Source organism: Rhea americana, unplaced genomic scaffold, assembly GCF_003343005.1.
Source record: "Rhea americana isolate MKP2758 unplaced genomic scaffold, rheAme1 scaffold_29, whole genome shotgun sequence".
Lineage (NCBI taxonomy): Eukaryota > Metazoa > Chordata > Aves > Rheiformes > Rheidae > Rhea > Rhea americana.
In genome coordinates, this window is record NW_028186412.1 from 7188619 (window position 1) to 7203844 (window position 15226).

At 43.0% G+C, this 15226-nt stretch overlaps 1 long non-coding RNA gene across 3 annotated transcripts in view; it reads right to left on the minus strand.

Moving 5' to 3' along the window:
- Nucleotides 1–1321: 1321 nt before the first annotated feature.
- Nucleotides 1322–15226, minus strand: part of LOC146593591 (uncharacterized) — a 20298-nt gene continuing 6393 nt past the window's right edge. Inside the window, exons 2-5 of one of the 3 annotated variants that reach the window (XR_014896362.1) lie at nucleotides 7756–7916; nucleotides 5429–5522; nucleotides 4402–4615; nucleotides 1322–1587 (exon numbers count right to left, since the gene is read on the minus strand). This is a non-coding gene — a long non-coding RNA (uncharacterized LOC146593591). Of the gene's footprint in view, nucleotides 1588–4401; nucleotides 4616–5428; nucleotides 5526–7743; nucleotides 7917–15226 lie in introns of all 3 variants that reach the window. The other 2 variants (XR_014896361.1, XR_014896360.1) reach the window with 2 other exon arrangements.

The window sequence follows — 15226 nt, forward strand, 5'->3', positions numbered from 1 at the left end:
GCCCGCAGTGCTCTGAGCCAGCCCGGCTGGAGCAGGTTTGCCTTGGAGAGGTTGCAAGTGGAGCCCTCCAACCCTGAGGTCTGCCCCTTAATTTTATGAGCAGATAAACCCATCAGGCAAGGCATGAAGGGCAAAACAAGCCAAAAAAAGGCAATGTAAGAAGGGCAATGTGTTGGTAACTGCAGGCATCCAGCTAGCCCTGTACTGAGTAGTTCACAGAAGACAGCAGAAAAGAAAACTGAGGGATGTTAACACCAAGGCTGGAGATGAATTATGTGAGTAATGATGAATAATGATAACTAAATGTATACAACAGAGAAAAAGAAATCTCCAGGGTAAACCTCAGGCTAGGGTTTCTTTCGGGCTCTGGCTTCCTTATCATATTTCACCTGGAAGGTCCTTGGGCAAAACCCAAGAAAACGGCCCGGGGCCCCCTTGCACCTCCCCGCCTGCCGCTCGCCCCGGAGCCAGCGGCGCCGCTCCAGCAGCCTCTGCTGACACCTCGCCACCTCCGCTTTTCACACCGCTTGGACACGGGGCTCTCTTAAAAACAAGAACAAAACAAAAAAAAGAGAAAAGGAAAAGAGAACAGGAGAAAAAAAGAGAAATGTGATTTGGCTGCTTGTGTCACGCAACGGAAACACAAAACCTGTTTTCATGGCATCGTCTGCAGCCTGCGGGTGTCAAATTGGGACCGCGAAGGGGCGCGTTTGCGCTTTGGTCCTGCGAGTTGCCTTCCCATGCCATACAGCAGCACTGCGCCGCCTCCTGCAAACCTGGAGAGGAGGATCTAACCAGCAGCCTTCCGCTCCTCGATATTCATCCTCATCACGTATTACGAGCGTGGCATGGGAGGAAACACATGCCGCTAAACTGTGATCGGTATGAAGCTGATACCGGCGTGGCTGAAACCAGATGGTCTTGAGTGGTGTCCTATAACTCTGCGAAAGCAGGTTCTTCCTCACTGTTTCAGGGGTTGCAGTTTATTTTAAACACATCAGGACTTTTTTTTTTTTTCTTTTTTGGAAGATGGCGATTTCTATCAAGCGATGTTGGCCAGACTCCAGATTTCTTCTATTCATCTAGAGCTATAACAGCACTGAACACGTAGCTGCGAGTGTGAAAGCGATTTTCACCCCTGCATTTTTTTGTTCCTGTTCAATCCCCTTGTCCTTTCAGAGCGCATAATAGAAGTGCTGCAGTAAGCAGGGTCAAGTAGGCTATGCCAGTGAGAAATGTTAAAATGAGACTATAGGCTGCGATTACGGGCTCTAATGTGCGATGAATCCTTTCTAATCACATGATATGAACTAATGTCACCGTTTATTATAAAACAACAAAGTGTCCAGCTACAGAAGGAATAGAATGGATGACARCAGCGTTTTTAAATGTTTTGTTTAAGCAAGTACAGTGTGATCTTTTTAGACAACTAGGAAAAACTAAAGTTAAAATAAGTGCAAGTATTTCCAGCCAGTTTCAGTTAGAACCAGTATTTCTTTCCCGAGGGTGAGAGGATTCACTGTTCTTTATGGCTCTCTTGTATCGATCCTCATCTGAGAAGTCGAGTAAAAGCTGAACTTGGTTAAGCTAAAAGAATTTGCAAAATATTTAAATTACTTGTTGWATGCAAGATGTAATATTGAAAAAAAATACAAATTTAAAAAGTACAATTCCAATTCCATTTTTTAATTATTCTAAGTTTTTAAAGTTGTTATTYAATTATCATTTTCTTAAGTTATAGCCTTTTTTTTAATGCCAAAATGAGGGAGAATAACTCTTTACCATCAATTTCRACACATCTTTGAATCTCCATCCAATCTTCTAGTTAAATGTATTAGAAAATATTTGTAGTGTTCAGGACAATCAAAAACTATTATAGCTGAAGGGAAAATATGTGGTAGGACATTCCAGGATCATATCATCACTCTGAAATCATGGTTATGASCCTGTCACCAAATTTGGGGGCCAGTCTGTCCAGCAATGCTTGCTGCTCTACGTTCTAGCATTGACCTGTTGGACATACTCTGCCATGTGTGACTAATTCTAAGACTCATGAAATATTTTGGTGCTAGTAAGTTTAAAGTTATGTATTAGCCAACTAAATTAGTAATAAACTTGAATATATAAGTAGACAACTACTTGCATATAGGAAAGCATCACACAYGAGTTAACATGCAAACTAGGTTTTACAAATGTTAAAAATCCCCTGTCCCTACTCAGTGTCTCCAACATAAAGCAGAAAAGGGCACAGTAGCCATTTCACTAACAACAAAATTAAATGGCCATATAAACTCTACTTCACATGTAATATTTTGCTGCTTTTGCCACTGAAGSTAGGACATTCAAGCAGGCCACTCTACAGCTAGCACGTTAGATACTGGCTCTGTGCAAACTGGTGCAAGTTCAGGGGAGATCACCAAGATGGTTGGGCCTGGAGCACATGCCCTGTAAGGAGAGGCTGGAGGCAGAGATGGCCTTGAGGGCACCTGACAGCAGCTCCCAGTGCCTGTGGGGAGGTCATCAAGGACCTCCTRGACCTGCCAGGCTCTTCAGGGTGGTGCATGGCAGGAGGACAAGGRAAAACTGGCATAAATTGAAATGAGAGGTTCAGACTAGATATAAGAAGCAGCTTTCCTCCATGAGGACAGTCAGGCAGAGGTTACCCAAGGAGTTGTGCAGTCTCCACCCCCAGAAAGTCTCAAAACCTCACTGGATCAAGTCCTGAGCAACTTGGTCTGACTTCAGAGCTGATCCTGTTGTGAGCAAGAGGTTGGACTGGAGACCTCTGAGGTTCCKCCTCCTCAAATTATTCTGCAATTATTCTGTTATCCTACACTGAACGTAACTGGCTGCACTGAACAGCGCTCTGGCACATGGCTCTTCTGGCTGGGGAGTTGAAGGGGAAATCCAAATCCTACCAGCTTGGTGGTGGTAGGCATCTTTGGGTCTGCCGTCATTGCCCAGTCAAGCAGTTGTGTCTTCACAGCATTCTTGGTAAGGTTTGCACTTGCGGAGCACTAGGAGAGGGACACCTCATGACCTACACACCCTGCTTGGCTTGTTGACCGCCCTGTCAGATTGCTTTGGGATGAGCTGTGTGAAACCAACTCAGGAACTGCCTCCAAATGCAAAGAGCATCAGGGAAGGACAGGGATGAAACATCTGGAGARGAACCAATTTCCAGATATGTATGAAACCAGGGGCATGAGATACTTGAGTCCCCAGTGATGGTGCCAGGTGCAGGGAAGGGAATGAAAAATAATCAAAGATGCAACTAAAGCAGACAGAGGATGAGGAGTTGCTGGAGATGGTGAGATCTGATGGCTCTGAAGGCTTGCACTGGGGACTCAGCCTTCCCTCTTCGCTCTCATGTCCTCCCTGTGTGAGGACCTACGTGGCACTTCGCTGAGAGGAAGGTCAGAGAAAGGAGTCCAGCTGCTGGACGTCGCTTCTCCCACTTCAGCCCGTGCCCAGCTGCTCATGCCTGTGCTCTCGCTGCCCGCACCCTCTCTCTTCCCGCTCTGACGATTTAGCGGTTCATCTGAGCACCCCTTCCTGTCTCTGTGACATGCTCCCAGAAAGGGGGGGCGATGACCAACCAAACACTATTGTAAAAAACAAAAAAAAAACCCCAAACAAACAAACAAAAAAAACCACTTTGTTTCTTAGCTAGCTTAATTCACAGGACCAGGAAAGGGCAGTAACTCCTGGCAGGGGGTAGTGAGACTCCCAGGGGCAGCAATCACTGAAGTCAACCCCCAGCAGGCAGGTTAACCTGTTTGATCACAGAACTGGGGACATGCTCTCGCTGCACGGCCTCTTAAGCTGTTTGCTTGCCCTGGTCAGAAGCCGGGGCAGGTTGCCATGCTTTCCACTGCCTTCTGCCATCCCCAGACGGACTTTCCCACCTCCTCTCCCAGTTGCACTTCCTTTACAGCTCTTAAGCTTTCTAGACTAGAAAGCTACTCACCCTGCTCCCTAGTTGTCACATTTTTACCCGAACACTACCACAAAGCTAAATGCCACTACTTGATGTGACCCTGTAGACCAGCTGTAAACCACTTCCCACAGCCAATACAGCCAACATATCAACATATTAGAACATTATTGGGTTTACAATTTTGAAACACTTTGATTTAGAAAAAAGAGTTGCAAAAATCTTCCTGAGTTGGRCTATAAAATATTTTTGCAGAAATGTTTTATAAATCTTATCAGCTGGGAAATTTAATTTCGAAACACATATACCATGGCAAAATGTCTCATGGGGAACAACACCACAGCAACAGTTTCTTCCACTTCCAAATCCAAGGGCTCCTAAATAAGAACACRTCACCTTTCCTACATAAGTCCTTTCTTAGCGTGGAGACACGTTTTTGGTTTTTGAAGGAAAGCTCTACCTACCATTGCTTGGCTTTGTTGCCGCAGGGTCTGTGCTGGTAGATGCTGTACGCATTGCAAGAGCTTGTTCTGCCTCTTATCTCTCCAATTAAGATATTTTTCGTGCAGCAGAGACTCTCCTTGGGAAGTGGGGTCTGATACATGGGTCGACATCCCTGGAAAAGGGGATTTCTTGTGTGCTGCTGGTGACTACCACCATTCCAGGCCTGGTGAATAGCTGTAAAACAAACAAAACTAACGTATAGCTGGGTATCCTGCAGCACTAACYTTTTCTTCAAATGAAGTGTAAGGCTGACAGAATAATTTTGAGTAACATAGCTGCCTCTCASTGTCTAGTCATATTCTAGGCTGTGTTATTCTTGCTTGCTTAGAAATGTGTAATAAGAGAATTACAATCCCAGCTTTTTTTTTTTTCCAAATGGAGAAATCAGGACAAAACAGGAGAAAGGGAGGAAARCAAAGAGTATTTCTGCATTCTTATTCTCTTTATAGGTAGAAAATTTCCCCTAATGTATTTGTGAGGGATATCTTTTATGGTTRCTAGAGTCAAATTATATTTTAAATATATATTTGTGAAGTTTGCATCTGATTAGCATTCACGTGTGCTAAAATTCACAAGAAAAAGCATTACATCARCCCTTCAGTTTGCATATGAAATCTCTGAAACGCAAGGCAAATATTGGCTACTGGAGAYGGGGAAGTGCTGACATCCATGGTGAAATGGAGTTACTGGAGACAATGGACAGGGACCTAGTTTTATGTTGGAAAAATCATTTTCTATAGTCTTAACACTAATCAGGTGACTGCAGCCAGGAAATAAGGTTTGCATATCAGCTATGCATCATTTGCCTTTTTCATACAGGCTTTTTCAGTAGAAATCTTTATTTGACCCCTTTCCACCATTACTTCAGTCTCAGAATATCCAACAGGAGCACGAAGCAACCTTCTGCACTTAAGAGACAAGCCGAAGTGCTGTGAAAAGCGTAAGTGAAATGATCAAGAAGGCTGACGATTGCTACATCTACAGTACTTTCTCTGCTTGCTTGGTTTCTGTCTCCTTTTAGTGACGACAGCGGTGGGAGTTCAAAATGTGGCCACTGGGTCAGAAAAAATTTCACATAGCTCTGCTGGAAGAAAAAGGGAAATTAAGGTCAATGAGAGAAGAATGCCACTGTGTGTTATCAGAAATCATGTCCATAGATTCCCRTGTCCTGGAACTGCATCATGTACTGCTGAATAGAATATTACTAAGACATTGCAATATAGTGCCCCAGCTAGGTGATCAACATAGAAATTTTTTATGCTATAAGAGTTAGAAAGAACTAAAGGAACTAACAGGAAGATTAGTCTAGGAAAAACATGATGGCAAAACTTTAGGTTGGGGCTGCAGCACAACTAGAAGGGCCAATTGTCAGCAACAGAAGAAATCCCTAAGCAACTCAAAGTTCATTTAGATTACAACAACAGTTAGTTCTTCACTGGGTAATCAGTGTTGCACAGTGTCTTCCTTCTAAATTCCCAGGAGGCTTAACATTCAAGACAAGGTGTTGCCCTCTGAAGCTGGAGGAAGAGGAATGTCAGAGGACACCTAGATAGTTCTCCCTGCTACCTCCTCAAGTGCAATAGTTATGTTTTTAACATGAGTAGAACAAGTTCACAAAGCCAGATGTTCTCTGGGAAATCAATAGAGCCCGGCTTGATTAACAGATATTGTCACCTTCTTGCCCTAGCACACACTGGTCTTGAGGGAAAAGCTCTTGTTATTAACTTCGTAAGCATGTCCATAAAGTGGTTATGGGCTCCATATCCAGCCTCTTCTCTCCCGGTGGCAATGTTCTGCTCATTGGGCAGGAGTCAGCAGGATATTATGTGATTTCAGTGTCTTCTCAATCTCTATCCTTTCTTAACACAGCAGCTAACAACATCCAAACRAACAGCCTAAAATTGCAGGAAAGAGCCATAAAGCTGCATGATTAAGCTAAGCAGGAAAACTATAGTGGCTGCAGGATGAAAAGTAATCAAGCACATCAAAAAAGTAGTTATTTACTAGACAGATATTCCCACAGAAAAGGATTGCTCAGGAAGCGTTTTATTTCTCCGAGTGGAYGTTGGGGTCCCATAGCCTTGTGCCAGGAGCCAGGCTGAGTCCAGCCTCCATCTGGGGCCTCCCTCACAGGCTCTGCTGGCTTAGGAAAGTCTCAGTATTTGCCAGAGGAAAAYGCTGTGGGAGAGGTGGAGTTTATCATGCACTGAGGAATCGGATGTCTTTTCCCCATACATGTGTGAAAGAGCTCTCCGAGAGTCTCCAGGCAGCTCCTTGGTCCCTGGTGTGAGGCAGCCCACTGGCCCTCATCCTCTCCTGGTCCTTATAAAAATGTATATGTTAGCCAGAACACCATTCCCCAGATAAACTCAACTGAGATCTTTCCTCAAATACTGATTTCTTTAGCTGTCAAGAGTCACACAGCCACTCTTCTGTATAAYGTGTGACAACTCCGGCCCATCCTGGTGGACCCCAGCTACATGTTTCTGCCCTCCAGGAGTGGAGCTGATGCCAGCAGGTCTCCTCCAAAGCCCTGGAGCTGCCCTTTMGAGGTTATAGTGGCTCAGGCAGGTTTTCCTTTCTTGTCGGAGGATTTCTGTGACCTTCCATCTCAAACCACTGCTGCTTTGGGCCACTGACAACCCAATGAGGTTGCTACTGATTTTTATTTTTTTAATCCAAGCTGGGCTGGCTTAGTATGGCAGCATCTATCATCCTCCAGTACCCCCTTGTAGAGAGGAAATAGTAACCCTCAGCTGTCTTTCTTAATAATATCCTGCTTGGAAGGGAGAAAGAAATACCTTAACTTGGTGCTCTGCCCCAGGCACAGGTGGAGACATTTCTGCATCCACTTTTCTCATTGCTAGCAGCCTTCCCTGCTCTTCTGTGGGCTCTGATTTGCTTCTTATCCCCAGAAACTATGGGAATGGGCTGAATCCACACCAACCACGGTTATARTGTCTGGAAACAAAGAAGTCCAATGCTATAACCAAGGTGTATGACCAGTCCTCCAGATAATGAAGCTAAATACCTTTATTTCTTCTTTGATTCACTTAATCATGGGTAGGATTCACCTCTAACCATCCAAGTTATACATCTAGTCTAAAGTAGCTGTCTTGGCTGCTTCTGCAGTCAGTATAGAGAAGGGTCTTTCTAGGGCACAGTTCTCCCATGAGAGATATATATCTGGAAATAGCACTGTCTCCCCTTTGTGTGTTGGAGTAAATAGGATGGACTRGCTGCACAGCATTTTAAGCAGCTTCCCATGGGGAGCTAGAGCATGGAGATAAAAGAGATGTTACCTGAGGACTGACATTTTATATGGCTGTGCTGTAAGATAGGGCTATCTGGTACAGCTCTTCCATTAGAAAGAGAATTTCAGTTCYCCGTTCCAGGCATCCCCTGCATCTGATCAGCTGCTCTGAGCTTTACCATAAAGTATCCTTGGACTTAGGAGTGACCTCTTCTGAAGGCTCTGTTGGGAGGGAGGAAAAGAACATAGAAAACTRCTCCCTGAGGTGTTCTGAGGAAAGCAGGAGCCTAAACAGTCTCAGGGGGAATATAGACATATAGAAACCTAAATATCAGCTGGACTCATGTGTGTTTCTGAGGCATGAAAATAGGAACATCACACGCTCTTGGTATGTGCATACAGGAAAAAGTCAGATAGGACCAAAACTAGACAGAATTGACTTTTTTCCCACCAGGGAAAAAATTGTTCTGGTCTCCAGGAGGTAGGAACTTCTGAAATTCAGATTTTTTCTTTATTTTATTGCTAATATAAAGCATCAAAATAGAAATCACAGAAAAAGAAATCAATGTGGAAATRCATCTTCTGGCTATATTTTAGAAATAATTTCCTTTAGGAAGTAGTTTTTAGATTTGAACCAAAATTTGTAGAAAGGTGAGGAAAGGCTTCAAGRCTTCTCTATCAAACCCATAAACTCTAGAGTAATTTCCCATTTTAAAGATAATTCACCAATATCTACCAGCCCAGCTATTCGATATGTGAATATTGGGACAGTAYTCATAGTAGAGTGCCTTCCTTCACCATTATATCCCATTTGGAAACTTGCCAAAAGAGGCACAACTTGCATTCTGTGGGCAGAATTTAAGAATTAAAATCTTAATCTTAAGAATTTAAGAAAAACCTTACAGACACTTAAGACAAAACCTTTAAGCCCTGGATTTTTTTTCAAACACACCATTCATGACAGGAGAATCAAGCCCAGGAACTTTGCATCACACACCTTCTGTCATGTTGGACCATTTCACACTAAATGAATGCTTCCTGAAATTAYCTGACTGTTGGAACTTTAAAACATTGGGGTTTTTTTCGTACAAACGTAAATTCTAGCAAATTGACTACAAACCAAAATACTAACAAATGAACTGTTTTCTCTAGTTTTTATATTCYTAACTGATCAGATTCAGTGGCATCAACAATCTAAGTTCTAAAGGAATGGAATAGTAAGACTGGGAAACMTACAGAGCTGATTAAATTAAAAAAATGTTGAGCATGGCAGAACTAGGGGTACAGTGGTCTCCTTACAGGATCCTGATTCTCTGCTCTGACCRTAGGAGTCAATATTTGCTGAGCAATGAAGTGACTCCACTATGCCTCCTCCTAGGCTGCTGCAAGGATGGAGACGCACAGATCTTCTGATGACTGTGTATGGCTTGATATGCCCTGCTTCTTCAAGCCCAAAGGAAGGCAGGGGTTTCTTTGAGGGGTTTCATTATAGAATATATAGCAAAAAAAAAAAAAAGAGAGAGAGAGAGAGAAGTTGGAAAATTCCATCATTTTTGTAAAAGGGACCAGGTGTATGTGTGTGTGTATGTGTGTGTACATATATATATATATATATATATATATATATATGTATATATATGTATGTATATATGTATTCTCAGGAAACATCGGAACTGTGATTTTTCTTTTACTTGCCATTATTCTATGTAAGAGAGCAGTAACTTGTTCCATGTAGATTCTCTGCCTGGAAGTAAGGATCCTGTGCAAGGTCTATTCAGGAAAAGATGGTAGTTTTTATCCTTAAGTAAACCGGTTCAGACTGCCAGGGCAGCCAGAGCCCATTGCTCTAATGATTTTGTCTGCCTTGCCTCCAGCAAATCTAGATATTTATTTTATGACCTGCATGAGGCCAATGTAATAAAAATGCAATGTAAAGTAAATGCAATAACATTAAATGRGATTAAGGTATGTAAATGATGAGACACTACAGTAACATATAGGCTGTTATATCAGTCTCCTATTTTTATCTCATTGGKATCATTTTTTCCCTTTTCTCAAAATAAAACTGAAAGCAACAGCTTATACTCTGGGCAGTAGCCAGACTATAACTTCTAAACATGCAGTCCAATTTGTCACTGGTTCTGTCTTTGCATCTCTTGGTATCTATTTTTTATTCTAGTATCTTATCTTTAACATTGACCTGTAGCTGCAGCCCACCAAATGTCATGTCTATGTAGCACCTACAGCAAGTTTATTCTGTCAGAAATCATCTCCAACCATCTCTGTGGGGCACAGTATTAAGGGAAATGTGATATGCTGTCATGTGRCTCCAAATTATTTTCCTAACAAGATGCTGAAAGTATTCAGCTCTCGCTGTGTATTAACCATTTTCCTTCCAGTTTTCTGTAAAAGCTGAAAGTTAATGTCTATGGGAAACAGCAGTCTGATAGCAGCTGAAGTCCTGTTCTTCGACAGATGAGAGGAACCATGTTCCCTCCACCCCAGGTCCTGAGTACTTTCAGCTGGGATCTCAAGTGCCGGCGTAACGGAGGAGGAAGAGTAAAGAGTGTCAGTGCACTTTGGGTGCTTGACCTCATCACTAGCACTGTCARTGAGTTGTGTTCTGTGTCGGGGGCTTTTGGTGTGTAAACATCTGCACAGGAGGAAGGAGACAACAGCTGGGCACCATTTCTCATCCCTGCAGACTGGATGGAGTCCGGTCTGCAGCCTRGGGGTTTCTTGCAGTGCTGCCAGTCCCAGTGCCCTCCTGTTCAAGGTCTAGTTCATGTCCAAGTCTACTCCAGAGCACATGTTCTCCAGTTTCTGGGTTTTGAAAACAAAGCATCAACTAGATTTGCTTTCCAAAGCCTACCACAGCTAGATATGTTTCTACTGAAGAATTCTGGGGCAGAGACGACAGCAGCTGAACCATCCTCTGGGAATGCAGAAACAGTAAAATGGTGTTATAAAATGATTGTCTTGGTGTTACCAGGCAGCAGCAGAAACGCTGTGATACACCRGAAGAGAACACTTTGGGCATGTGGCCTCCTGAGGCAAGACCAGGAGCTCCTCTTGCCTCCATTAGTTGTCCCAGTTTCATAAAGACTCTGCGCTTGGCTTTAGCTGCAGGCACCGGACTTCCTTGGCTGCATGCTTTCAAAAACAAAGTCTCATAGCTTAGACGATCCCACAAAATGTAATGGTTCAAAACCCAGGAAGTTTATCATCATCATCTGGTGCGTGGAAAACCAGTCAGCACAGATGGACAGAACAAGTCTGGAGCTGTACAGTGTCCACCTCGCTCAGATCCTTTCCCCAGTGGCGATCTGTATTTCCGCCTCAGTCGTGCTTCAGTGCTTCCCGGGGTTACAGTGAAGCCCTCGTCACTCATGGCAGCTCCTCAGATTATTCCCCAACTGGGGGCTTCCCTCTGYAATTACTCTGGCTTGTATTTTAGGGACTTAATTGCACCTAGTTCAGTAGAAAGAAGATACAGTAGTTCCTGTGTAACTGTATGGGGCAGCTGAAGTGTCATTAGCTAATTAGTGAAGCTGTAGAATAAAGCAGGGGTTTCTAGAGCCGTAGTAAAGAGTGAAGAAATACACGAAATGAGAATTGTGGTGATTAGAAATAGATCGTTTCTTCTTCAGAAGTTGTTTTTTGCAGGACTCAGAATTTGCCTAGACCACAGTTTCRTAAATCACACTTGCTGAATTTTAAYKMTTACTGTRTATTTTCTCCTAGGCACAAGCTTTTGTGGTCTTTTCTTAAAAAGTTACTGCCTTTTCAGTGGCTGACRCTACTGCTATRYTCTATAAAGCTTTTCACCTGCAGGTGTAAAAGCGCTTCATAAAGCAGATGAAAGTCACRKCCCCCATTTTACAGACAGGGAAATGGAGACATTGGGCAGTGACAGGACTTTCTCAAGGTTAATGCAAAGGCATTGCCAGCAGAAGTAAGCTTTCATAGCTGTTGGATTGACACCAAGTGTAAAATGAATGCTCTGAAATATTGGGGAGCACACCGGAGAAGAGTCAATATAAATTAAGCTACTGCACTTATTTCATAAGAAATTCAGTGAGTGCTGAAGTTACCCTACTGCGTGAGCCCAGTCTCGACAGGAGGTCATTTTTAGGAAAGGCACCTCTGGCCAAGCAGTGCTCCTCAGAGATGCCAGGCTGACACAGGCAGGTAGTACCTAACCTTTCTGGGGTGAAATCAGAGATACAGAAAAAAAAAAAAAAAAAAAGCAGTCAACAGATCAGTTGGGTTTGTAAAACTCAAAATGTGCTTTTCTGGCTTGGCGTCCTGCGTTTTGCTGTCACTCTTCAAAACAAACGGGCTGAGCTTGCAGGAGCGAGGACCACGAAGCTGATTATGCTTCCAGGGCCCACTTCACTGTGTCACTCATGCCTATCTCTGGGCAGCATGTTGATAACACAGTGCTGAATACTGACGGGAAAATAGTTGCTTGGTAACTACTCTACATTTTAGCCTTAACCCTTTAGCTCTCCTCTTCAGGGTATCTATATGCAGTTCACATTTGAGGATAATCAATGAATTAAGGCTTTGACACTAATAGGCAGATTTTTATTTTAGATCTTTAAATCTTTATCTTAGACATTAAAATTTGGAATATAAACCTGAAAAGCAGAGCTCCAAAAATTCAGTTGGCCTCTGCTAGCCAAAAGACCAGCCAGCTAGCCAAGGTCACAACGATGGTATACAGCAGAGTGCTGGAAGGTTGGAGACTGCTCCTGGTGAGAAGCCCAGCTCAGACTCCCTGCAGCCTAAGTTACCGTTCTTGGCCAATAGCTGGAAATAGTTAAACACAGGCAAGTTCCCTTTGCATATCATGAATGATCATTTGTTATTCTTCTAGTGYAAAATATTTGTGACTCAAGTGTGGATTTATTCTACAAGCAAATTGGTTTTGGTCTAGGGGAGGCAGTATGATCYCAACTGACCCCAACTGGCTACTCTRTGGGGGGTGAATGAAGAACGACTGATGATACACTAGGCAAAAGTATGGCCAGAAGCGTTGCTGTACAGGATCTCAGTGTGCCTGGGCTCCCGTCGCAGGCCGATAAGCATCCTGAAGGGAGCAGATTCCAGYGCGTGGGGATATGTCAACACTGTTCACTGCAGCAGAGAGGTGCCTGAGGGAGCATTAAATGAAATAACTTGGGGAATGGAACCAGAACGAGAGAATCAAATCAAGAACTCATTGCTTGATGGAACAGGTGATTTAAGGAGAAAAAAAAAATCTGAACCACCAAGAAAGCAAAATACTCACTCAGGGGGCCATGGCTGAGCGATACTAGCCACCCTATTAGGAAAACCTCTTTCAGTTTTACAGGTAGAGCTCTCTCCTTGTTCTTGGAAGTTATCCCAGAGTCAGGCAAGCTTCTGGTGTCTGGATCTCCTCATGAGGTAAATTTATCTGTCAGATATTTAATTTGCATTGGCCTGCTTCATTTTTCATGACCTGCTTTACARAGTGTAAGACTTTCAAGTTTGGATCTTTTAAGTCTGTTATCTTTTAAGCTGTATTTCAAGTCTACCTCAAGAAATCATAAATGAAACTCTGCTTAAAATTAGGCTAAGGTAAAGTTCAGAATAGAGTTAAGCTAAACCAAGATGTAAGCATGTTCATGTGAGGGCTGATTTTAGAAAAATGCTGAGAAGCACCTGGTTCTAAGTGCAACTCAGTTTCATAAGTAAATCTCATTTAGGGGTTGACGAACAGATATGTGAGTGGAGATTTCTAGAGGCTTCAGGTAGTTCATCAGCACGAATCAACATTGATTTTCACCAGAACCTGCAGTCCCTCAATACCTGGGGGTAGTGAGCTAATATTGAGGTATTGGGGTAAAATTCCCTTCCAGGCCTTCACAGTGCCAATTTTAGGCAACCCATTTAGTCAGTGGGAAAAATTGCCTAAACTTTGTTAAATGTTAAATGCTGCCAATCTAGCCTCCTGAGTCATCCCTGGAAACCTCGCACAGTACTGCTGCATTCCTGCATTTTGGACAGTGCTAATATTCATRATGTATAGTCACTAGCAGCTGACATAGGTAATGGTATCTCCGAGGAGCTTTCAGAAGCACAGATACATCCCACTGATGGCCCCCAAGGTCCTGAGAAAACTGCCTCTGGTGAGATACTCAGATGATCTGGTTCAGTATTGCCTAGGTGGTCAATCCATTCCACGTGCTGCCTAACTGTGTCCAGAGAGATGCCCAGGACCTCAGAGAACATGGACTGGATGGTACCAAGAGACTGGGTGAAGAAGGAATGTCAGGTGAGAATCCAAGCACAATGCTCAAGCAAACTTTGAGGGACAATAACAATGTCCCTATAGGATGGCACAGAAAACTCAGCGTATCAGTACTAAGGCAGCACCATTCCGTGTCATATATGAGAAATATTACCCAAAAAGAATCTTAATGGTCATTGGATTACCCAGTGTAGACAAAGGCCAACTATAAGATATACAGAGAGATTTTCATGGAAAATGACACCCAGATTATGACACCATGAGTGACCAGGATGGTGGTATTTAGTCACAGCAGTTAAAAATAATTGAGAGTGGAGGTTACGGACTGTCTTTTGGTTATGTTGAGCTGGAACAGATGCTCAACTTTAAAATGATCCATCAGACAGGCTGATGTTTTAGCCTGGGGATTCCAGACTGAGTTTGGAAATGTGTGACAGCTGCACAGAGATGGTAGTTACATTTCTAAGAAGATTCCCCTGAAACCCAAGACTCATAAAGATAAGACAAGGATGTTAAGAAAAGGGACCTGGGACATTCCTACAAAGTCTTTCAAGAACTATGAGATGACTCTTTCAAAGGATAAATGAAAGAATGATTAGAGAAGTAAGCAGGGAATAAGGAGAAGACAAAAGTCTTCAAAAAGAAAGGAGGACAAGAAGAGCATGGCTAATTGTGTCAGAGGCTCCTTATGGGCCAAGGAGTGTAAGTGTGAAGCACTGACTCTGAGCTTTGGCCAAGAAGAAGTCATTAAAGGCAATTTTGGGTGTGTGATGAGTTAGGAGTGAAGRAGGGATGGCAGAGTGAAGGAAGTCAAGAAAGAAATGGGAAAAGGAATTACAGGCACAAATTCTAAGCTATATTGAATGAATTTTGAAGATGCAGTAAGGTGGTTGTTGGATACCCAAGCAGATCCAAAAAGTTTTTTTTTTTTTGGGGGGGGGAGGGGAGAGTGGACTGGGCAGCAGTAAAGTACATTTTATGAGGGGAAAGAGTTTGAGGATAGGCAAAAGGAGTAGGAAAGAAGAGTGGACTGAGATGAGATAAGAGTGGATGTGAAGAAGAACAAGACATTGAACAAGGGAGGATAGGGAATCAATTCATCAAATGAAGGTGCCAGAAGGAGAGGGCAGAAGACAAACTTCTACATCTCTGAGAGTAGCTGCGGTAAGGAAGAAGAAATGTGAGCTGGGGAGTGGGGAAAGTTGCACTATATTCTGCAAAAAAAAAAAAAAAAAAAAAAAAAAAAAAAAAA